Genomic DNA, 25,845 nt, shown 5'->3' with positions numbered 1-25,845 from the left:
TCTGGTCTGATGAAACCAAGATTGAACTCTTTGACCTGACTGCCAAGTGTGACATCTGGAGGAAACCTGGCACCATCCCTACGGTGAAGCATGGTGTTGGCAGCATCATGCAGTGGGGATGTTTTTCAGCGGCAGGGACTGGGAGACTAGTCAGGATTTAGGAGAAAGATGAACGGAGCAAAGTACAGAGAGATCCAGAGCGCTCAGGACCTCAGACTGGGGCGAAGGTTCACCTTCCAACAGGACACCAACCCTAAGCACACAGCCAAGACAATGCAGGAGTGGCTTCAGGACAAGTCTCTGAATGTCCTTGAGTGGCCCAGCCAGAGCCCGGACTTGAACCCGATCGAATATCTCTGGAGAGACCTGAAAATAGCTGTGAAGCAACGCTTCCTATCCAACCTTTGAGAGCTTGAGAGGATCTGCAGAGAAAAATTGTAAAAACTCCCCAAATACAGGTGTGCCAAGCTTGTAGCGTCATAGCCAAGAAGACTCGAGGCTGTAATCGCTGCCAAAGGTGCTTCAACAAAGTACTGAGTAAAGAGTCTGAATACTTATGTAAATGTGATATTTCCCATTTTTTAAAATTATAATTTGGCAAACATTTATAAAAACCTGTTTTTGCTTTGTCATTATGGGTTATTGTGTGTAGATTCATGAGGCTAAAAAACAATTTAATCAATTTTAGAATAAGGCTGTAACGTAACAAAATGTGGAAAAAGTCAAGGGGTCTGAATACTTTCCGAATGTATACACTACTGGTCAAAAGTTTTAGAACACCTACTCATTCAAGTGTTTTTCTTCATTTTTACTATTTTCTACATTGTAGAATAATAGTGAAGACATCAAAACTATGAAATAACACATATGGAATCATGTAGTAATAAAAAAAGTTTTTAACAAATCAAAATATATTTGAGATTTGAGATTCTTCAAATAGCCACCCTTTGCTCCTCAGCCCCCAGCTGTGCCCTGGACACCATATGTGAATTGATTGCCCCCCATTTATCCTCAGAGTTCGTACTGCTTGGTGACCTAAATTGGGATATGCTTAATACCCCAGCCATCCTACAATCCAAACTAGATGCCCTCAACCTCACGCAAATTATCAACGAACCTACCAGGTACAACCCTAAATCCGTAAACATGGGTACCCTCATAGATATCATCCTGACTAACATACCCTCTAAATACACCTCAGCTGTCTTCAACCAGGATCTCAGCGATCACTGCCTTATTGCCTGCGTCCGTAACGGGTCCGCGGTCAAACGACCACCCCTCATCACTGTCAAACGCTCCCTAAAACACTTTAGCGAGCAGGCCTTCCCTAATTGACCTGGCCCAGGTATCCTGGATGGATATAGATCTCATTCCGTCAGTAGAGGATGCCTGGTTGTTCCTTAAAAGTAATTTCCTCTCAATCTTAAATAAACATGCCCCATTCAAAAATACAGAACTAAGAACCGATATAGCCCCTGGTTCTCCTCAGACTTGACTGCCCTTGACCAGCACAAAAACATCCTGTGGCGTACAGCATTAGCATCAAATAGCCCCCGCGATATGCAACTTTTCAGGGAAGTTAGGAACCAATATACACAAGCAGTCAGGAAAGCAAAGGCTAACTTTTTTCAAACAGAAATTTGCATCCTGTAGCACTAACTCCAAAAAGTTTTGGGACACTGTAAAGTCCATGGAGAATAAGAGCACTTCCTCCCAGCTGCCCACTGCACTGAGGCTAGGAAACACTATCACCACCGATAAATCTACAATAATCGAGAATTTCAACAAGCATTTTGCTACAGCTGGCCATGCTTTCCATCTGGCTACCACTACCCCGGCCACCAACTCTGCACCCTCTGCTGCAACTTGCCCATGCCCCCCCGCTTTCTCCTTCACACAAATTCAGACAGCTGATGTTTTGAAAGCGCTGCAAAATCTGGACCCCTACAAATCAGCTGGGCTAGACAATCTGGACCCTTTCTTTCTAAAACTAGCCGCCGAAATTGTCGCAACCCCTATTACTAGTCTGTTCAACCTCTCTTTCATAACGTCTGAGATCCCCAGAGATTGGAAAGCTGCCGCGGTCATCCCCCCTCTTCAAAGGGGGTGACACTCTAGATCCAAACTGCTACAGACCTATATCCATCCTGCCCTGCCTTTCGAAAGTATTTGAAAGCCAAGTTAACAAACAGATCACCGACCATTTCGAATACCACCGTACCTTCTCCGCTATGCAATCCGGTTTCCAAGCTGGTCATGGGTGCACTTCAGCCACGCTCAAGGTCCTAAACGATATTATAACCGCGATTGATAATAGACAGTACTGTGCAGCCGTCTTCATCGACCTGGCCAAGGCTTTCGACTCTGTCAACCACCGCATTCTTATTGGCAGACTAAATAGCCTTGGTTTCTCAAATGACTGCCTCGCCTGGTTCACCAACTACTTCTCAGATAGAGTTCAGTGTGTCAAATCGGAGGGCCTGTTGTCTGGACCTATGGCAGTCTCTATGGGGGTGCCACAGGGTTCAATTCTTGGGCCGACACTTTTCTCCGTGTATATCAATGATGTCGCTCTTGCTGCTGGTGACTCTCAGATCCACCTCTACGCAGACGACACCATTTTGTATACATCTGGCCCTTCATTGGACACTGTGTTAACAAACCTCCAAACGAGCTTCAATGCCATACAACACTCCTTCAGTAGCCTCCAACTGCTCTTAAACACTAGTAAAACTAAATGCATGCTTTTCAATCGAACGCTGCTGGCACCCGCCCACCGACGAGAATCACCACTCTTGACGGGTCTGACCTAGAGTATGTGGACAACTACAAATACCTAGGTGTCTGGTTAGACTGTAAACTCAACTTCCAGACTCACATAAAGAATCTCCAATCCAAAGTTAAATCTAGAATCGGCTTCCTATTTCGCAACAAAGCCTCCTTCACTCATGCTGCCAAACATGCCCTCGTAAAACTGACTATCCTACCGATCCTTGACTTCGGCGATGTCATTTACAAAATAGCCTCCAACACTCTACTCAGCAAATTGGATGTAGTCTATCACAGTGCCATCCGTTTTTGTCTCCAAAGCCCCATACACTACCCACCACTGTGACCTGTACGCTCTTGTTGGCTGGTCCTCACTACATGTTCGTCGTCAAACCCACTGGCTCCAGGCCATCTATAAATCACTGCTAGGCAAATCCCCGCCTTATCTTAGCTCATTGGTCACCATAGCAGCACCCACCCGTAGTCTGCGCTCCAGCAGGTATATCTCACTGGTCATTCCCAAAGCCAACACCTCCTTTGGCCGCCATTCCTTCCAGTTCTCTGCTGCCAATGACTGGAACGAATTGCAAAAATCTCTGAAGCTGGAGACTCTTATCTCCCTCAATAACTTTAAGCATCAGTTGTCAGAGCACCTTACCGATCACTGCACCTGTACACAGCCCATCTGAAATTAGCCCACCCAACTACCTCATCCCTATATTGTTATTTATTTTGCTCTTTTGCACCCCAGTATCTCTATTTGCACATAATCTCTTGCACATCTAGCATTCCAGTGTTAATACTATTGTAATTATTTTGCACTATAGCCTATTTATTGCCTTACCTCCAAAACTGTATATTTTCTGTTGTATTTTTGACTTTATGTTTTTTACCCCATATGTAACTCTGTGTTGTTTTTATTGCACTGCTTTGCTTTATCTTGGCCAGGTCGCAGTTGTAAATGAGAACCTGTTCTCAACTGGCTTACCTGGTTAAATAAAGGTGAAGAAAAAAAAAAAAAAGACAGCTTTGCACACTCTTGGCATTATCTAAACCAGATTCATGAGGTAGTCACCTGGAATGCATTTCAATTAACAGGTGTGCCTTATTAAAAGTTAATTTGTGGAATTTCCTTCCTTCTTAATGCGTTTGAGCCAATCAGTTATGTTGTGACAAGGTAGGGATGTATACAGAAGATAGCCCTATTTGGTAAAAGACCAAGTCCATATTATGGCAAGAACAGCTCAAATAAGCAAAGAGAAACGACAGTCCATCATTACTTTAAGACATGAAGGTCAGTCAATACAGAACATTTCAAGAACTTTGAAAGTTTCTTCAAGTGCGGTTGCAAAACACTTTTTTGGTTACTACATGATTCCATATGTGTTATTTCATAGTTTTGATGTCTTCACTATTATTATACAAAGTTGAAAATAGTAAAAATAATGAAAAACCCTTGAATGAGTAGGTGTTCTAAAACTTTGACCGGTAGTGTATATAAATATATATATATATTTTTACATACACCTTAGCCAAATACATTTAAACTCAGTTTTTCACAATTCCTAACATTTAATCCTAGTAAAAATTCCCTGTCTTAGGTCAGTTAGGATCACCACTTTATTTTATGTCAGAATAATAGTAGAGAGAATGATTTATTTCAGCTTTTATTTATTTCATCACATTCCCAGTGGGTCAGAAGTGTACATACACTCAATTAGTATTTGGTAGCATTGCCTTTAAATTGTTTAACTTGGGTCAAACGTTTCACGTAGCCTTCCACAAGCTTCCCACAATAAGTTGGATGAATTTTGGCCCATTCCTCCTGACAGAGCTGGTGTAACTGAGTCAGGTTTGTAGGCCTCCTTGCTCGCACATGCTTTTTCAGTTCTGCCCACAAATGTTCTATAGGATTGAGGTCAGGGCTTTGTGATGGCCACTCCAATACCTTGACTTTGTTGTCCTTAAGCCATTTTGCCACAACTTTGGAAGTATGCTTGGGGTCATTGTCCATTTGGAAGACCCATTTGTGACCAAGCTTTAACTTCCTGACTGATGTCTTGAGATGTTGCTTCAATATATTCACATAATTTTACTTCTTCATGATGCCATCTATTTTGTGAAGTGCACCAGTCCCTCCTGCAGCAAAGCACCCCCACAGCATGATGCTGCTACCCCCGTGCCTCACGGTTGGGATGGTGTTCTTCGGAATGATTTGCACTTTTCGCACCAAAGTACGTTCATCTCTAGGAGACAGAACGCGTCTCCATCCTGAGCGGTATGACGGCTGTGTGATCCCATGTTGTTTATACTTGCGTACTATTGTTTGTACAGATGAACGTGGTACCTTCAGGCGTTTGGAAATTGCTTCCAAGGATGAACCAGACTTGTGGAGATCTAAAAAATTTTTCTGAGGTCTTGGCTGATTTCTTTAGATTTCCCCATGATGTCAAGCAAAGAGGCACTGAGTATGAAGGTAGGCCTTGAAATACATCCACAGGTACACCTCCAATTGACTCAAATGATGTCAATTAGCCTATCAGAAGCTTCTAAAGCCATGACATCATTTTCTGGAATTTTCCAAGCTGTTTAAAGGCACAGTCAACTTAGTGTATGTAAACTTCTGACCCACTGGAATTGTGATACAGTCAATTATAAGTGAAATAATCTGTCTGTAAACAATTGTTGGAAAAATTACTTGTGTCATGCACAAAGTAGATGTCCTAACCGACTTGCCAAAACTATAGATTGTTAACAAGAAATTTGTGGAGTGGTTGAAAAACAAGTTTTAATGACTCCAACCTAAGTGTACGTAAACTTCCGACTTCAACTGTACGTCATACTCATCGTCGACATCTCTAACGCACAGATAGTGGGGCAGCCTTCTGCTTGGATAGCAGTCAATATCCAAATGCAGTATATATTTTTATAATAATTCAATGCTATCGTACAAGATCATCATGCATGCTTCATAATACTAGACTAATGTTATAATAGGGCATTTTAAGCATGCAGAGGGCTTAAAAAAATGTATTTTGGCTGTGGGTTTGTCTTTTGGCTGTGGGTTCGTCTTTTGCACACATTTCAGAGTAAACAAAACAACAGTTGATGTCATACTGATGATAACATCAAGAAATTAGACAATGCTGATCTCTCTCTCTCTCCGTGTGTGTGTGTGTGTGTGTGTGTGTGTGTGTGTGTGTGTGTGTGTGTGTGTGTGTGTGTGTGTGTGTGTGTGTGTGTGTGTGAAAGAGAGATAGATTGAAATAGAGAGAGAGATACTGTATGTGGGCCTATACTGTGGACCTGAACAGATGGTGCTGCTGCTGCCTCATCGCTATGCAGGGATGTGTGGTGCTGAAGGGACAGTTCCTAGGTGTGGATCTGCCAGCACCACAAATTGGCATTGAATAGTGTGTTGCACTATAATGGTTAGCTGTCTTGACTAAAAGTAATGCTTAAATCTTTCGTTCATTCAGGGGGCTTTAGGTTATAAGTGGGTCGTCCTTGAATTGCAGTGGCAGTTGTGTCCCTCGCCATTTCGAACAATGAAAACACTTTAAAATTACAAATAGTTATGCATTATACATGTTTTTTTTAAAAATTAAACTGTTAATCAACAATAAAACATAATGCAAGTAATTTATACTGCAACATTTTATGTTTATGCATTGTTTAAAGTTTAGGGTAAACAAATGGGTTTTTCCCAGTAGTGACCCAGTAGAGATGTAGTGTTTTGGGGATTTCTATCTATTATTTTGGATGCTAGAAAGTAAACAAAATTATTTTAGATACTGTATAGATCAATAAAACAAAGAAGGCTATTAAAATATATATATATTTTTTACAAATATAATAAATGTCCCTCAGCTTTACATCATTGGTGTTACCGCCTTGAAAATCCCTCATTATGAAGATATACAAGGACCTTGAGCATTCCCTCCAGTGGCAAACTGTTATCGGGGAAGGGGTCTGTATTACATTTATTAGATAATAACACCCTAAAACCAAAGTGTCACTTGGTGTTACTCAAATTAAATGAAGGGAAAATACATTGTGAGCAAAATTAGTAATCATATCACTTTAGTAAATTATTTATAACGGGTTTAATGACCTTAGATTTGAGAAACTGTGGCCTCCATTTTAGAAACTACTAATTTACCAAAAATGTATCATTGGTGTTGTCATCATTGGTGTTACTACTCCTACTGGTGGCACAAAGTTATCATAATGGTTAAAAAAAAAAAGTTCATTAAGCTACCATATTATTTGATTTAGAATGGGAAGATGTACCCACATAAATTTAAATAAATAAAACATTTTTCTAAAGTGCCATGCCCAAACGTCACCTAAATTCAAGAATGACCCAGGTATATAGCTTCAAAGTTTTTCTATCAAGGATTTTGTAAGGGCATTATAAGGGTTTATACATGCTTATAACAAGTTTTTAAAAAGTAATAATGCACCTGTTGGTTTTGAGTAAAGGGTCCACCCTACACACAAACGATTTTTACCATTGTGAGTTGTTGCACCCCTGTCATATCATTCATCATGAAACCTAAATGACACAGTGGTGGGCATACAGTACAGCCATTATTTATAAGGTACACTTTAAAAAATACATTGGTTAGAATGATATCAAAAGAATGATATCAAAAGATTGATTAATGCTTCTGGTAATCATCATCTTATTCTTTACAAATGCCACAAGATAATGATGGGGATGGAATGAAGCTATTGATATTGTATACATCTGGACATTTCTCCATTGATTGAGACTAAACTCATGTTAATATTGAGGGTGCATCAGAGCTATAGCGCCTCAATTTGATCGAATAACTAGGCTTACCCACACACTCTCTCTCTTTCTCTCTCTCTCTCTCTCTCTCTCTCTCTCTCTCTCTCTCTCTCTCTCTCTCCTTCTCTCACGCACGCACACACACACACACACACACAAAGAGAGAGAGGGAGAGACACCTGCGGAGTAGCTCTGTTCTGTCCGTTATCTCATTGACAATTCTCCATCCAGATAATAAGGACATGAAAGAAATGTCTGTTCAGCGTTAAGGCAAGATCCCCATAGCAATTAAAAAGAATAGCAGTATAGGAAGGCTGAATTACAGGGTATAGGGCAGGCTATAGAGGTCAAAGAAACCGGTCTGAAGGCATCTGATTGAGTTGCTAGCATGAGGCCTTCTTTATTAGGACCGTTTGAACAGAGGAGGAACGGTGTCGATGGACGCTCGAGCTAATAAACTCAGGCTATAGCGCACAGACAAAGGACTCCTGACTGAGGTTAAAGTTTCACAACCTTTGCCACGTTCAACTAGCGTTCGGACTAATTTGAAAATCTGTTGCTTTGTTCTTCTGTCCAAATGGCGTAACGCGGTAGGGGATTAGAATTGACGTCGCTCATGTAAGAGACATGATTGAGAGATGTAAACAGGTGCCCGTTGACGGCATTATGATATGAATCCGCTAACTACAATGGTTATCTTTTTCTTATGGTAACAATAGATTTCGAATGCCTAATTATTATTAAGAAATTGCCTAATAAAATACTTTTTATTTTACTTTTTTATGGCAATTTTGAATACATGACAGTGAAATCATAACAACAGCCTTAATAAAGCATTCATTATGTTTGGTTAATTGAACAGAATCAGCATGTTCTCATGTTTAAAAGCACATATATTTATAATAATATAATAATAATAATAAATAATAATATGCCATTTATCAGATGCTTTTATCCAAAGCGACATAGTCATGTGTGCATAAATTTTTACGTATGGGTGGTCCCGGGGATCGAACCCACTACCCTGGCGTTACAAGCGCCATGCACTACCAGCTGAGCTACAGATTGCACAGGGCCTTACATGGTGTTTCCAAGCCCGTGATATTACGCGATTATTATTACATATTTTTTTTAATCTGTAGTCCGTAACATAGAATATAGTCTATAGCAGGGTTCTTCAATTCCGGTCCTGGAGGGCCGAAACACTTCTGTTTTTTATTTCTACATGGTAGTTATTTGCACTCACCTGGTGTCCCAGGTCTGAATTAGCCCCTGATTAGAAGGAGAGGATGAAAAACAGAGCTGTTTCGGCCCTCCAGGACCGGAATTGAAGAACGATGGTCTACAGGGTACACAACGTCAATGGTATTTTACAACCTCATAAATTACTTATTTGTATCTAGGCTAATATGCTACCAACTTTTTTTCTGTAAATGTTTCAAAACACAAATAAAAATCAATTACCCATGTTGAAACCTTTATAGGCCTTTGTATCACTGTAAGCGTGACATTACTAATTGTTTAACTTTCTGTCCATGGCACAAGTTTCTTGGTATGCTTCTTTAATTCGATCTATTTGATGTCAGTTCAATGCATTTGACTGGTGAAAAAAAATGTAGTTGAGAGGGATCAAAGAGCTGTTATTGGTATTTAAATAATTATGGTAGCCTACTTGACCGTCCACCCCCTTGAGAATTGATTTATGGTGGAAATTACGAAATTCCTGTGGTCCTTTTGAAAACCTAGCAACGGACTAGGCCTATAGCCTATATTTTCACCAAGAGACCTAGCCTGGGTACCAGTCTTTTTAGCAAACATTCCACTCATTGTAGCCTACTCCTTGTCATATATATATACGTCAACTATGACAGACAAAATTAGGGGAAAAAATCCAGAAAATCACATTGTAGGATTTTTAATGATTTTATTTGCAAATTATGGTGGAAAATAAGTATTTGGTCAATAACAAAAGTTTCTCAATACTTTGTTATATGCCCTTTGTTGGCAATGACACAGGTCAAACGTTTTCTGTAAGTCTTCACAAGGTTTTCACACACTGTTGCTGGTATTTTGGCCCATTCCTCCATGCAGATCTCCTCTAGAGCAGTGATGTTTTGGGGCTGTCGCTGGCAACACGGACTTTCAACTCCCTCCAAAGATTTTCTATGGGCTTGAGATCTGGAGACTGGCTAGGCCACTCCAGGACCTTGAAATGCTTCTTACGAAGCCACTCCTTCGTTGCCCGGGTGGTGTGTTTGGGATCATTGTCATGTTGAAAGACCCAGCCACGTTTCATCTTCAATGCCCTTGCTGATGGAAGGAGGTTTTCACTCAAAATCTCACGATACATGGCCCCATTCATTCTTTCCTTTACACGGATCAGTCGTCCTGGTCCCTTTGCAGAAAAAACAGCCCCAAAGCATGATGTTTCCACCCCCATACTTCACAGTAGGTATGGTGTTCTTTGGATGCAACTCAGCATTCTTTGTCCTCCAAACACGACGAGTTGAGTTTTTACCAAAAAAGTTCTATTTTGGTTTCATCTGACCATATGACATTCTCCCAATCCTCTTCTGGATCATCCAAATGCACTCTAGCAAACTTCAGACGGGCCTGGACATGTACTGGCTTAAGCAGGGGGACACGTCTGGCACTGCAGGATTTGAGTCCCTGGCGGCGTAGTGTGTTACTGATGGTAGGCTTTGTTACTTTGGTCCCAGCTCTCTGCAGGTCATTCACTAGGTCCCCCCGTGTGGTTCTGGGATTTTTGCTCACCATTCTTGTGATCATTTTGACCCCACGGGGTGAGATCTTGCGTGGAGCTCCAGATCGAGGGAGATTATCAGTGGTCTTGTATGTCTTCCATTTCCTAATAATTGCTCCCACAGTTGATTTCTTCAAACCAAGCTGCTTACCTATTGCAGATTCAGTCTTCCCAGCCTGGTGCAGGTCTACAATTTTGTTTCTGGTGTCCTTTGACAGCTCTTTGGTCTTGGCCATAGTGGAGTTTGGAGTGTGACTGTTTGAGGTTGTGGACAGGTGTCTTTTATACTGATAACAAGTTCAAACAGGTGCCATTAATACAGGTAACAAGTGGAGGACAGAGGAGCCATTTAAAGAAGAAGTTACAGGTCTGTGAGAGTCAGAAATCTTGCTTGTTTGTAGATGACCAAATACTTATTTTCCACCATAATTTGCAAATAAATTCATTAAAAATCCTACAATGTGATTTTCTGGATTTTTTTTCTCAATTTGTCTGTTATAGTTGACGTGTACCTATGATGAAAATGACAGGCCTCTCATCTTTTTAAGTGGGAGAACTTGCACAATTGGTGGTTGACTAAATACTAACAAGTATTTGATACACTGCCGATTTTTGCAGGTTTTCCTACTTACAAAGCATGTAGAGGTCTGTAATTTTTATCATAGGTACACTTCAACTGTGAAAGACGGAATCTAAAACAAAAATCCAGAAAATCACATTGTATGATTTTTATGTAATTAATTTGCATTTTATTGCATGACATAAGTATTTGATCACCTACCAACCAGTAAGAATTCTGGCTCTCACAGACCTGTTAGTTTTTCTTTAAGAAGCCCTCCTGTTCTCCACTCATTACCTGTATTAACTGCACCTGTTTGAACTCGTTACCTGTATAAAAGACACCTGTCCACACACTCAATCAAACAGACTCCAACCTCTCCACAATGGCCAAGACCAGAGAGCTGTGTAAGGACATCAGGGATAAAATTGTAGACCTGCACAAGGCTGGGATGGGCTACAGGACAATAGGCAAGCAGCTTGGTGAGAAGGGAGACCAAAGGTGAGTTGGCGCAATTATTAGAAAATGGAAGAAGTTCAAGATGACGGTCAATCACCCTCGGTCTGGGGCTCCATGCAAGATCTCACCTCGTGGGGCATCAATGATCATGAGGAAGGTGAGGGATCAACCCAGAACTACACGGCAGGACCTGGTCAATGACCTGAGGAGAGCTGGGACCCCAGTCTCAAAGAAAACCATTAGTAACACACTACGCCGTCATGGATTAAAATCCTGCAGCGCCCGCAAGGTCCCCCTGCTCAAGAAAGCACATATACAGGTCCGTCTGAAGTTTGCCAATGAACATCTGAATGATTCAGAGGAGAACTGGGTGAAAGTGTTGTGGTCAGATGAGACCAAAATTGAGCTCTTTGGCATCAACTCAACTCACTGTGTTTGGAGGAGGAGAAATGCTGCCTATGACCCCAAGAACACCATCCCCACCGTCAAACATGGAGGTGGAAACATTATGCTTTGGGGGTGTTTTTCTGCTAAGGGGACAGGACAACTTCACCGCATCAAAGGGACGATGGACGGGGCCATGTACCATCAAATCTTGGGTGAGAACCTCCTTCCCTCAGCCAGGGCATTGAAAATGGGTCGTGGATGGGTATTCCAGCATGACAATGACCCAAAACACACGGCCAAGGCAACAAAGGAGTGGCTCAAGCAGAAGCACATTAAGGTCCTGGAGTAGCCTAGCCAGTCTCTAGACCTTAATCCCATAGAAAATCTGTGGAGGGAGCTGAAGGTTTGAGTTGCCAAACGTCAGCCTCAAAACCTTGGAGAAGATCTGCAAAGAGGAGTGGGACAAAATCCCTCCTGAAGTGTGTGCAAACCTGGTGGCCAACTACAAGAAACGTCTGACCTCTGTGATTGCCAACAAGGGTTTTGCCACCAAGTACTAAGTCATGTTTTGCAGAGGGGTCAAATACTTATTTCCCTCATTAAAATGCAAATCAATGTATAACATGTGTTTTTCTGGATTTTTTTGTTGTTATTCTGTCTCTCACTGTTCAAATAAACCTACCATTAAAATGATAGACTGATAATTTCTTTGTCAGTGGGCAAACGTACAAAATCAGCAGGGGATCAAATACTTCTTTCCCTCACTGTATATCCTGACCACGGGATTTCGACGGGACAGCTGCCCTCTGCCAGGGATTCCTCCTACAACTGGAGTTATACTTATCAAACAGCAGCCCAGTTCCATCGGAGCGGGAGAAGGTGTCCGTCCCTTGTCTCCTGCCTCTCAGAGAAAGCCCTGGAGTGGGCAAAAGCGGTCTGGAGTGAAGGAGGAGCTGCGTTGGACAACTACGGGGAGTTTGCTCGCCTCTTTTGGGCCGTCTTTGATCACCTGCCCGAAGGTAGAGAGGTGGGCGAGCGGCTGGTCCACCTGAGGCAGGGGACGAGGACCACGCAGGACTTCGCCCTGAAGTTTCGGACACTAGCGGCTGGGTCAGGGTGGAACGAGCAGGCATTCATCAACCACTCCGGTGCCACCTACGAGAGGACGTCCGAAGGGAGCTAGCCTGCCGGAACACCACGTTGTCCTTCAAGAAACTGGTGGACAACCTGCTGGCTGCTAGAGGATGTCCTGGAAGAGGCCCGCCCCCCGCCCCCCCAAACCCGGATCACAAGATGATGGAGTTGGTTGGAGTGGCGATCTGGGAGAGCGGAGGACGACAATGCCAGTGTCAATCTGGTGACATGAGAGGACATTCTCCTGCATGCTGTGGTCGGCGTTCTTTTGGGTCTAGAGGTGACAGGCAGGGCACTCTCGCGTCACCTCAGGTATCGAACACCCACACTCGTTCAGAGTCCTCTGCTGCGCACTACCCTACACATCCACTTTCCTGATTACACAGTAGTTCCCCAATGTAAGGCGCTGGTCGATTCAGGCGTAGCTGGGAACTTTATGGACAGGTCATTTGCACATAGTCTAGGCATTACATTGGTTCACCTATCCATTCCACTCCTCATCAGAGCACTTGACAGTCGGCCATTAGGGTCAGCCCGGCGGAGCAGAACTATAACGTTGGTGATCGGCAGCTGTTGGCTGTTGTCCGAGCCCTGACCGTGTGGAGGCACTGGCTCGAGGGGGCGAAACACCCTTTCCTCGTCTGGACGGACCACCGTAACCTGGAGTACATCCGGGCAGCGAGGAGGCTGAACCCTCGCCAGGCCAGGTGGGCCCTATTCTTCACCTGGTTTGATTTTACACTATCATACATCCCGGGTACGAAGAACGTGAAGGCAGATGCACTGTCACGGCTGTAGGACACAGAGGAGAGGCCCATAGACAACACCCCGATACTCCTGGCCTTCTGCATTGTGGCACCAGTAGTGTGGGCGGTGGACGCAGATATAGAGCGGGTGTTACTTACAGAGCCATCTCCACCTCAGTGTCCAGCTGGGCTGCAGTACGTGCCGTCTCTTGTCCGTGACCGTCTGATCTATTGGGCACACACATCCCCCTCCTCTGGTCACCCAGGTATCGGTCGTACAGTGCGCTGCCTGACCGAAAAGTACTGGTGGCCTACCTTGGCTAAGGACGTGAGGGTGTATGTGTCTTCCTGCTCAGTGTGTGCCCAGAGTAAGGCACCTAGGCACCTCCCAGTAGGTAAGTTACAGCCCTTACCAGTTCCACAACGGCCATGCTCCCACCTGTGTATTGACTTCCTCACTGATCTTCCCTCTCTCAGGGTAACACCACCATCCTGGTTGTTGTGGACCGCTTTTCAAAAGCCTGCCGAATCTTTCCTCTGCCGGTCTCCCCACGGCCCTGCAGACTGCGGAGGCCCTGTTTACTCACGTCTTTCGGCACTACGGGGTGCCAGAGGACATAGTGTCTGACCGGGGTCCCCAGTTTACATCCAGGGTCTGGAAGGCGTTCATGGAACGTCTTGGGGTCTCGGTCAGCCTGACCTATGGGTTTCACCCCGAGAGTAATGGGCAGATGGAACGTGGGTGAATCAAGATGTGGGTGGTTCCTGCGGTCCTACTGCCATGACCGGCCGGGGGAGTGGTCGGTGTTCTTGCCATGGGCAGAATATGCCCAGAACTCTCTCCGCCACTCCTCCACTAACCTATCGCCCTTTCAATGTGTTTTAGGTTATCAGCTGGTTCTGGCATCGTGGCATCAGAGCCAGACCGAAGCTCCTGCGGTGGATGACTGGTTTCGGCGCGCGGAGGAGACGTAGAACGCTGCTCACGTTCACCTCCAGCACGTCGTGCATCGCCAGAAGGCCAACACCGACCGGAGGCCCCGGTCTTGGTACCAGGTGATCGGGTCTGGCTCTCGACCCGGAATCTGCCCCTCTGCCTGCCCTGCCAGAAGCTGAGCCCGCGGTTTGTGGGGCCGTTCAAAGTCTTTAGGAGGATAAACAAGGTTACATATAGGTTATTAATCCCTCCAGATTACCGTATTAACCCCTTGTTCCATGTGTCGGGAGGTTCCTCCGCCCCCTCTGGACATCGAGGGGATCCCGGCGTACCCCGTCTGTTCCATCCTGAATTTGAGGCGTTGGGTGGGGGGCCTTCAGTACCTTGTGGATTGGGAGAGGTACGGTCCGGAGGAGCGGTGCTGGGTTCCGGTGAGGGATATCCTCGATCCCTCCCTATTGCGGGATTTCCACTGTCACCATCTGGCTCGCCCTGCTCTACGTCCTCCTGTCTGTCCCCGAGGTCGGTGTCGGTGCGCTGCTGGAGCTGCGTGTCATGGCGGGGTACGGTCACAACTCCCTCCGAAGCTGCCACCTCTCCTTGTTCGGGCAGGCTTCGGCGTTCGTCGTCTCCGGCCTTCTAGCCACTGCCGCTCCTCATCTCATCATTCCATTTGTTTTGTCTTGTTTATTGCACACACCTGGTTCATATCCCCTCATCAGTACCTGTATAAGTGTTCCCTCTGCCCCCTTGTCTTTGTGTGTGATTGTTTATTGTGGAGGATTGTGAAGCTCGGTGGAGCTCCGTGTATTTTGTATCGCCGGGATATTTCCCCATGTGCCTTGTATTTTCCAGTGCGCCTATTTTGCGCACTGAAGTGTTTTTGACGCATTACTGCGTAACCAGGGACGGCCTGTTCAATAGGGCGATATGGGCGACGCACTGCCAAACGGGAAAAGGAAGGGATTTTTTTTCTAATCAATTATATCACGGCAACAGTAGTTATCAGTGTTCACGTCTGATCTGCCAGCCACTAAATGTCAAATCAGGCTAAAGTCGTGCTTCAAATGGCCCGCCGTTTTTGGGGCGATTTCAGTCAAGTTGAAAATCGCCCAGAAGTCTCTCATAGCCTGTCATGTAAAATCTATTTTTTCAAATTTCAAAGCTTTCAATACATTCTCTATGGGTGTCTGTGGGCTTGCACTTACGCGCTTTCGTCATACGTGACGTAACCATGAACGTAACTAAGACAATAGCGGCTAGCAGCGTCTCTGTTGCGACCTGCAGTGTGGCGTTATTTTATGTTTTTAATTTGTAGACTTAGTTTACAAATATTCTGCCAACCATGGATTTCCAGTGGTTGGTTTTGGACTGATCTTGTTGATCGTGTACATACCCGCTACTGAACGGACTAAATAATGAAAACGCTGCTGGCAGCGGAATCCCAATACAGCTGGGAGACTTGGCTGGATGACAGAGTCCCCGGACAGAGAAGTGGAGCCGGCCGGCTTCACCCTGGTCAGAGCGGACCGCGATCCTGGTAAGAGAGCGACTCTGTACCCGACATTGAACTGCTTTCTGTGTCATTGCGACCTTACTATCTGCCCCGTGAGTTCCCCCAATTGTTTGTTACCGTTGTGTACTGTTGATAATCACAAGTTTACTGGAGAACTGAGACCAAGTAGAGACTTTGGACAGGGTGGATATGGTATAATAAAGGCAGTTTATTCAGAGGTAAAGATATCTGGAATCGCGTGCACGGACTCGTTCGTCAAACTCTTAGGGAGAAGAGAGCCCCGAAAACATTGTGTGCAGACATTTTATACAATAAATGATGTAGGTTGAATCTAGTAGTTCTGATCTTCTGATTGGTCCTGATGAGTTGGGCGAGGTCCCCTCCACTGTTGCATTGGCTCTGAGTCGGGTTCTCTGTCTTCAAATGTTCAGCCTAAAGAGAGGGGATTTTTTGTGTGTGTGTGTGTGTGTTTAACAGTGATGATGTGTGTGTGTGTGTGTGTGTTATCAGTGATGATGTGTGTGTGTGTGTGTGTGTGTGTGTGTGTGTCCTCAGAGCAAGAACTCGTGAGTTGGAAGAACTGAGAGACCTATGGCGTGGGTGTTGTCCTTGGCCACCTGCTGACAAGGCTGACAAGATAGGACTCTTTTGTCCATTGTTATAGGATAGGAACAGCATTGATTGAAAACAAACGCCCAACACAAAATGGGTCATGCACAAGATTTTAGTCAGACCAAGCTATAACATTATATATTTACTACGACAGTACATTCAACCAAAAGCTAATATAACAAAGGCATCAGAGATTATTTATAATCTGTCACAGAAACTGGAATCCATCTCCCCAGATCAGTCAATAAATGCTTCTGGTATTGACTTATATGCTGCCCCTGTCTTCATGTTGTTGCTGGACATATCTTTTTTAAAATGTGTGTAGGTCACCTAAATCATCAGAAAAATTGCCCCTCCTGAGAATTTTTTCAGGAGCCGCCACTGTGCGTAACTCTGTATTTGCGGAATAAAGCCTGTTATTCTTGATTTACCCTCCTGCGCCTGACTCCTTCGACATCACCTCATCACAGTAGAATAATAGTGAAGACATCAAAACTATGAAATAACACATATGGAATGATGTGGTAACCAAAAAAGTGTTAAACAAATCAAAATATATTTTATATTTGAGATTCTTAAAATAGCCACCCATTGCCTTGATGACAGCTTTGCACACTCATGGCATCAGTTAGGATCACCACTTTATTTTAAGAATGTGAAAGAAGACAGCCTTTCTTTCATCACATTCCCAGCGGGTCAGAAGTTTACATACACTCAATTAGTATTTGGTAGCTGTCACGCCCTGGCTCTGGGGACTCTTAAATGTTGAGCCAGGGTGTGTAGTTTCTATGTTTAGTTTTCTATGTTAAGTGTCTAGATCGTGTAGATCTATGTTGGCCAGGGTGGTTCCCAATCAGAGGCAGCTGTAGCTCGTTGTCTCTGATTGGGGACAATACTTAGGCAGCCGTTTGGCACCAGTCTGTGTGGGATCTTGTTCCGTATAGGTATGTTATTAGTCTACCTTGGACTTCACGTGTCGTTTGTTTGTTGTTTTGTTTGTGTTCAGTACGTTAATAAATATGTACGCTTATCACACTGCGCCTTGGTCTGTCTCATCCGTAAACGATCGTGACAGTAGCATTGCCTTTAAATTGTTTAACTTGGGTCAAACGTTTCGAGTAGCCTTCCACAAGCTTCCCACAATAAGTTGGGTGAATTTTGGCCCATTTCTCCTGACAGAGCTGGTGTAACTGAGTCAGGTTTGTAGCCCCCCCCCCCTTTCCTCCAAACATAAAGTTGGTAATTATGGCCAAACAGTTATATTTTTGTTTCATCAGACCAGAGGACATTTCTCCAAAAAGTATGATCTTTGTCCCCATGTGCAGTTGCAAACTGTAGTCTGGTTATTTTATGGCGGTTTTGGAGCAGTGGTTTCTTCATTGCTGAGCGGCCATTTAGGTTATGTCGATATAGGACTCGTTTTACTGTCGTTTTACTCGTATACTTTTGTACCTGTTTCCTCCAGCATCTTCACAAGGTCCTATGCTGTTGTTCTGGGATTTATGTGCACTTTTCGCACCAAAGTACGTTCATCTCTAGGAGACAGAACGCGTCTCCTTCCTGAGCGGTATGACGGCTGCGTGGTCCCATGGTGTATGTGGACATGCCTTCAAATTAGTGAATTCGGCTAGTTCAGCCACACACATTGCTAACAGATGTATAAAATCGAGCACACAGCCATGCAATCTCCATAGACAAACATATGTAGTAAAATGGCCTAACTGAAGAGCTCAGTGACTTTAAACGTGCACTTTCATAGGATGCCACCTGTCCAACAAGTCAGTTCATCAAATTTCTACCCTGCTAGAGCTGCCCCAGTCAACTGTAAGTGCTGTTATTGTGAAGTGGAAACGTGTAGGAGCAACAAGCTCACAGAACAGGACCGCAGAGTGCTGAAGCACATAGTGCTTAAAAATCATCTGTTTGAGTTTGAAATACTCAATACAGAGTTCCAAACTGCCTCTGGAAGCAACATCAGCACAAGAACTGTTCATCGGGAGCTTCATGAAATTGGTTTCCATGGCCTAGCAGCTGCACACAAGCCTAAAATCACGTCAAGTGATCGGTGTCAAGTGTCGGCTGGAGTGGTGTAAAGCTAGCCGCCTTTGGACTCTGGAGCAGTGGAAACGCGTTCTCTGGAGTGATGGATCACGCTTCACCATCTGGCAGTCTGATGGACGAATCTGGGTTTGGCGGATGCCAGGAGAACGCTACTTGCCCGAATGTGTAATGCCAACTAAAGTTTGGTGGAGGAAGAATAATGGTTTGAGCTAGGCCCCTTAGTTCCAGTGAAGGGAAATCTTAAAGCTACAGCATACAATTACATTCTAGATGATTCTGTGCTTCCAACTTTGTGGCAACAGTTTGTGGAAGACTTTTTCTTGTTTCAGCATGACAATGCCCCCGTGCACAAAGCGAGGTCCATACAGAAATGGTTTGTCAAGATCAGTGTGGAAGAACTTGACTGGCATCCACAGAGCCCTGACCTCAACCCCATCGAACACTTTTGGGAAGAATTGGAACGCTGACTGCGAGCCAGGCCTAATCGCCCAACATCAGTGCCCAACCTCACTAATGCTCTTGTGGCAGAATGGAAGCAAGTCCCCGCAGCAATGTTCCAACATCAAGACTTCCCAGAAGAGTGGAGGCTTTTATAGCAGCAAAGGGAGGACCAACTCCATATTAATGGACATGATTCTCTTGGAAAACTAATTTCAAACAAGCATTTTTACCCTCACTGGTACCCAGAGACTGCCAAAGTATACGAAATAAGTTTTCAATGTAATATTTGCACATTAGCCCGCCCTATAGCCTTTAACCCATAACTTATTACATTATGCTAGCCTAAATATCAAACCAATTTATTCATGAACTGAATAAATTCAACACCTAATAAAACGGCAGCTATCAAACTCACTGAGAGCACAGGTGGAAAAAAACATATTGAAACGAGATGGTAGGCTATTTTATGCTAGGGTTTTGGATAGAACTTCTTAAACATGTAAGCCTAGGCCTATTCAATATTTTATGATATTTATTCAAACATCAAGTCTACCAAGGCATGAAGCCTAATGACAGAAATCCATCTAGCACGGGTTCCCAAACGTTTTTGGCCCGCGACCCCATTTTTATATACACTGCTCAAAAAAACACTTAAACAACACAATGTAACTCCAAGTCAATCACACTTCTGTGAAATCAAACTGTCCACTTAGGAAGCAACACTGATTGACAATACATTTCACATGCTGTTGTGCAAATGGAATAGACAACAGGTGGAAATTATAGGCAATTAGCACCCCCAATAAAGGACTGGTTTTGCAGGTGGTGACCACAGACCACTTCTCAGTTCCTATGCTTCCTGGCTGATGTTTTGGTCACTTTTGAATGCTGGCGGTGCTTTCACTCTAGTGGTAGCATGAGACGGAGTCTACAACCCACACAAGTGGCTCAGGTAGTGCAGCTCATCCAGGATGGCACATCAATGCGAGCTGTGGCAAGAAGGTTTGCTGTGTCTGTCAGTGTAGTGTCCAGAGCATGGAGGCGCTACCAGGAGACAGGCCAGTACATCAGGAGACGTGGAGGAGGCCGTAGGAGGGCAACAACCCAGCAGCAGGACTGCTACCTCCGCCTTTGTGCAAGGAGGAGCAGGAGGAGCACTGCCAGAGCCCTGCAAAATGACCTCCAGCAGGCCACAAATGTGCATGTGTCTGCTCAAACGGTCAGGAACAGACTCCATGAGGGTGGTATGAGGGCCCGACGTCCACAGGTGGGGGTTGTGCTTACAGCCCAACACCGTGCAAGACGTTTGGCATTTGCCAGAGAACACCAAGATTGGCAAATTTGCCACTGGCGCCCTGTGCTCTTCACAGATGAAAGCAGGTTCACACTGAGCACATGTGACAGACGTGACAGAGTCTGGAGACGTCGTGGAGAACGTTCTGCTGCCTGCAACATCCTCCAGCATGATGGTGGGGTCAGTCATGGTGTGGGGTGGCATTTCTTTGGGGGGCCGCACAGCCCTCCATGTGCTCGCCAGAGGTAGCCTGACTGCCATTAGGTACCGAGATGAGATCCTCAGACCCCTTGTGAGACCATATGCTGGTGCGGTTGGCCCTGGGTTCCTCCTAATGCAAGACAATGCTAGACCTCATGTGGCTGGAGTGTGTCAGCAGTTCCTGCAAGAGGAAGGCATTGATGCTATGGACTGGCCCGCCCGTTCCCCAGACCTGAATCCAATTGAGCACATCTGGGACATCATGTCTCGCTCCATCCACCAACGCCACGTTGCACCACAGACTGTCCAGGAGTTGGCGGATGCTTTAGTCCAGGTCTGGGAGGAGATCCCTCAGGAGACCATCCGCCACCTCATCAGGAGCATGCCCAGGCGTTGTAGGGAGGTCATACAGGCACGTGGAGGCCACACACACTACTGAGCCTAATTTTGACTTGTTTTAAGGACATTACATAAAAGTTGGATCAGCCTGTAGTGTGGTTTTCCACTTTAATTTTGAGGGTGACTCCAAATCCAGACCTCCATGGGTTGATACATTTGATTTCCATTGATAATTTTTGTGTGATTTTGTTGTCAGCACATTCAACTATGTAAAGAAAAAAGTATTTAATAAGATTATTTTATTCATTCAGATCTAGGATGTGTTATTTTAGTGTTCCCTTTATTTTTTTGAGCAGTGTATTTCCAGTGAAGGGAAATCTTAAAGCTTCAACATACAATGACATTCTAGAGATGTAAATGGGTGGCAGGTAGTCTACCGGTTAATTAACCGAAAGGTCGTCGGTGCGAATCCTCGAGCCTGTAAGGTGGAAAAATCTGCCATTCTGCCCTTGAGCAAGGCAGTTAACCCCCAACAACAACTGCTTCAGGAACTCCGATGATGTGGATGTCCCCCACACATCTCTGATTCAGATGGGTTGGGATAAATGCGGAAGACACATTTAGGTTGAATTCATTCAGTTGTGCAACTGACTAGGTATAACCTTTCCCTAAATAAGTGATATAATCCCGTAGTTTGGGAAATGCTGATCTAGCACGTTGGGGTCGATGAAACAATGGGGCCCAATTCATTTTCAATGAAGGGAAGCGAAGTGCGCGGGGGACCGTTGGGTGATGCGAGCATGGGCGAGGGAGCGTAAACAGGGCGGGACCAAAGTTGGGGAAATCTGAATTTCTGTTGCTTACTCCGCGACATCCTGTTGCTATTGGTTTTTCATATTTACACACAGGAGGTTGGTGGTACCTTAATTGAGGAGGATGGGCTCGTGGTAATGGCTGGAGCGGAATTGGTAGAATGGTATCAAATACATCAAACACATGTGTTAATGCCATTCCATTTACTCCATTCCGGCAATTATTATGAGCCGTCCTACCCTCAGCAGCCTCTACTATATCTACAGTTGGTCTACCTATATGTGTCATATCCCTTTCTTGCAAACAATTTGGTATTAAGATACATCAATGAGAGTCGGTTGATCTTTTTCAACATTTTGAGGCAAAATCTTCATAATTTGATTTGAGATAGAGATTATAGGAAACATGCATATTGTCCTATTAATCATAGGCTATATTTCCAATACAGACATGTTATTTTACTATCCAGTCAACATAATATGTTACCACTTGAAAATAGATAAAGCAGAGCCATGTAGTTAGATAATATATAATATATGCCTCTGGTTTAAACGAGAGTTTGGGTTAATGCCATTTCATTTCAGGAAATATATTCAAATTTAAGAATTGAAAAGTGTTGCTTGTGTCAATGAAGAGTAGGCCTACATGACATGCCCAAATAATCTGAAAATAGTTTTAAACCAATTTAGTGTGTAATATAAACCATTTAGGAGATTATTTGGGCATGACATTTAATACATGCTTCAGTGGATATTGACTTACATGGGGAATCCGAAAATGCCAATTAAATGTTGGCAGTGGCTAGTTTAACAAAACCAAAGTGTGGATTGCAGTCACTGGATAAACTGCTTTCAAGGTAAGGAAACAAATATCTAAATATGTAAAATCGCTGAACTATCCCTTTAATTGAAAAGTAAAAGACCCCAACCCTGGTTTAAATAAATATTATGAATATATCCTTAATTCCTAATTGTGGATAGATGTTTTAATTAAATAATCAGCCTAAATTATATTTTCATTTAGAAATAGCTCAGCTTGTTGTTTTTATTAATTTATGGAATCTCAAATGAGATAGGCTAAATGAAGTGTAATACATTTACATTTTTACATTTAAGTCATTTAGCAGACGCTCATAATACATTCAGTCAATTCTTCTGTGACTGTTACACAACTGGTAGGCCACTACAACTGTCACTTCTAATTTGCTTGCACTAATGACTATTTGATGAAGGAACAATTGTGAATCGCCCCCATTGTATGCAATTATTACTTTTGGAAAGTGGAGATAGAATAGAGCTAATCACCATTCTAAAGACTATGCTGCCATCATGTGGTGTTCTTTTGTGTATTTCACATCCCCATGCTTCACTGATTCTGGGAGTTGACAACATATAGGATTCTGCTTCCCCCTGCTGTCTCCTAAGTTGCACTACACATATTTAGAGTTGAGATGTTCTCGCTATCAAAATCAACATTTACATTACATTTACATTTAAGTCATTTAGCAGACGCTCTTATCCAGAGCGAAAATCAAGAGTCAATGTTCATCTGTTGGTTGGAAAATTGTAATGTGTCGATCTGTAAAGGAATAATCTGCAATATTTACAGCATTTTCGATGGTAATGGTTAATTTGGCTTTAAAAAAGCAGCAGAGCTTTAATAGCAGTGTTGCCATTGCATTACTACAGTCCACATCACTAAGTATCTATCATGGTCCACACACACCAACACAGTCGTGAAGAGGGCACGACAACACCTCTTCCCCCTCAGGAGACTGAAAAGATTTGGCATGGGCCCTCAGATCCTCAAAAAGTTGCACCATTGAAAGCATCTTGACTGGCTGCATCAGCGCTTGGTATGGCAACTGTTTGGCATCCAACCACAAGGCGCTACAGAGGGTAGGACGTAGGGCCCAGTACATCACTTGGAATGATCTCCCTGCCATCCAGGACTTCTATACCAAGTGGTGTCAGAGAAAGGCCCTAAACACTCCAGCCACCCAAGTCCTTGACTGTTCTCCCTGCTACCGCACGGCAAGCGGTACCGAAGTCTGGAACCAACGGGACCCTGAATAGTTGCTACCCCCAAGCCATAGTTAGTCCCGGTAACTATTTGGTTAACTATTTAACTATCTGCATTGACCCTTTTTGCACTAACTTTTTTGTCTCATCACATACGCTGCTGCTACTGTTTATTATCTGTCACTTAATTCCTAGTTATATGTACATACAGTATCTACCTCAATTACCTCGTAACCCTGCACATCGACTCGGTACTAGTACCCCTTGTATATAGCCAAGTTATCGTTACTCATTGTGTATCTATTATTACGTGTTTTACTTTTCTTTACTGCTTTATTTTCTTTCTCTCTGCATTGTTGGGAAGGGCCCGAAAGTAAGCATTTCACTGTTAGTCCACACCTGTTGTTTACGATGATGAATACAATTTGATTTTAGTATTATCCCAATACCTCCAGTCTACATCCTACAGTATCTTAACTACTGTGTTACAATATTCTGTCATGTCATCTATGTAGTTAGCAGTAGGGTGGTGGAAGGAGCTATAGGACGGGCTGGGAGGTAATAAATGTAACCGAGTCAAACGTGATTTCCATATGTTTGTGTTTGATACCGTTACATTTATCCCATTCCAGCCATTACAATGAGCCTATCCTCCTATAGTTCTTCCCACCAGCCTCCACTGGTAGCTAGTAGTACTATCGAAAATGATGTTGAGCCCTGTAATTTTTACTCCCCCATTGTCTATCTGCCTGTCACACACACACACACAAACACGCACACACGCTCGCACAAACGGCACGCATCCCCATCCTCGTGTAAGCTAGAGATTGAGCAGGTGTGCGGGTGGCCGCTTTGGTTGGTTTTGTCACCATGGTGATGGCGTGTTGCCAGGCAGCAAGCGATAGCCCTCGGTAGCAGCGGGTCACTGCACACTAAGAGCTCTCCGCCCACACACACCTCTCAGCTGTACTACACACACACACGCACACACACAAACACATACACACACTTCAGAGGAGAGAGGGAAAGAGGGAGCGAGGCACCCAGGAATGGTTTAAGAATAAACACTGGACTGTTTTGGAGTGAACAGCGATGAGTCCAGATCTGAATCCCATCATAAACCTATGTCGAGACCTGAAAACAGCACCACTCAAACATTGAAGAATTGGAGCAGTTTGCAGCTGAAGCTCCTGGGTGCCAATAATTTGGTCCATGCCATTTGATTTAATGTTCTTAATTAACATTATAAACTTAAGTTTTCCTAAACAAAATTGGTTCTGCAATGTTGACAATCCAATAACAATGTGTGGAGACCAATTCTTTTTTTCAATTTCAACTTATTTTTGAAGAAATAGGGAATTATTTCAAAGTTCAAGGGTGCAATATTTGTCTGCCACTGTATGTTTGGTATTTATAAATGGTGACTTGATGTGAAATTTAAAGGTAAAGAGCCAGTCGATGCTTTTCAACAAATTGAGAGATTTCTTCTCTAGCTTTTTCACAGATTGTCTGTTTACATTATGAAATTATGTTCCCAGTCATAAAACCAATACATATTACTGGGAATGTGAAAAATAATCCATTATACATGTTACATAATGTTTATAAAAGCATTTAAGGAGGGCAATCCACCAACCCACCCTGCTTTATCCAGGAATTTAGTTATTATTCCTTGAAACTCCATTATGCTAAAACAATATAAGATTGGATATCATCCCTATTAAATCCATTGATTCATCAATTCAGTTATGGAGTAGAATTTTCTGGTCACCCAATACAGCCATTTTATTTTGAATGTGTAAAGACCTCTGTCCAACTGACAGAGGGGTTACATGTTGACTGATGGGGACCCATCTGTTTGCAGTGTATTTCCCCTGTAGCCTACCTAAGCTTCTTACATAAAACATATACAGCAATTTTCTCCCCTCACCCCAGACTTTTCTCTCTCTCTCCCTCTCTCTCTGTCTCTCGCTCTCTCTCTGTCTCTCTCTCAC

The sequence above is a fragment of the Coregonus clupeaformis genome, chromosome 8, assembly GCF_020615455.1.
Source record: "Coregonus clupeaformis isolate EN_2021a chromosome 8, ASM2061545v1, whole genome shotgun sequence".
Classification (NCBI taxonomy): Eukaryota; Metazoa; Chordata; class Actinopteri; order Salmoniformes; family Salmonidae; genus Coregonus; species Coregonus clupeaformis.
The sequence above is the reverse complement of the archived record's forward strand: the minus strand, read 5'-3'. Positions refer to the sequence as shown.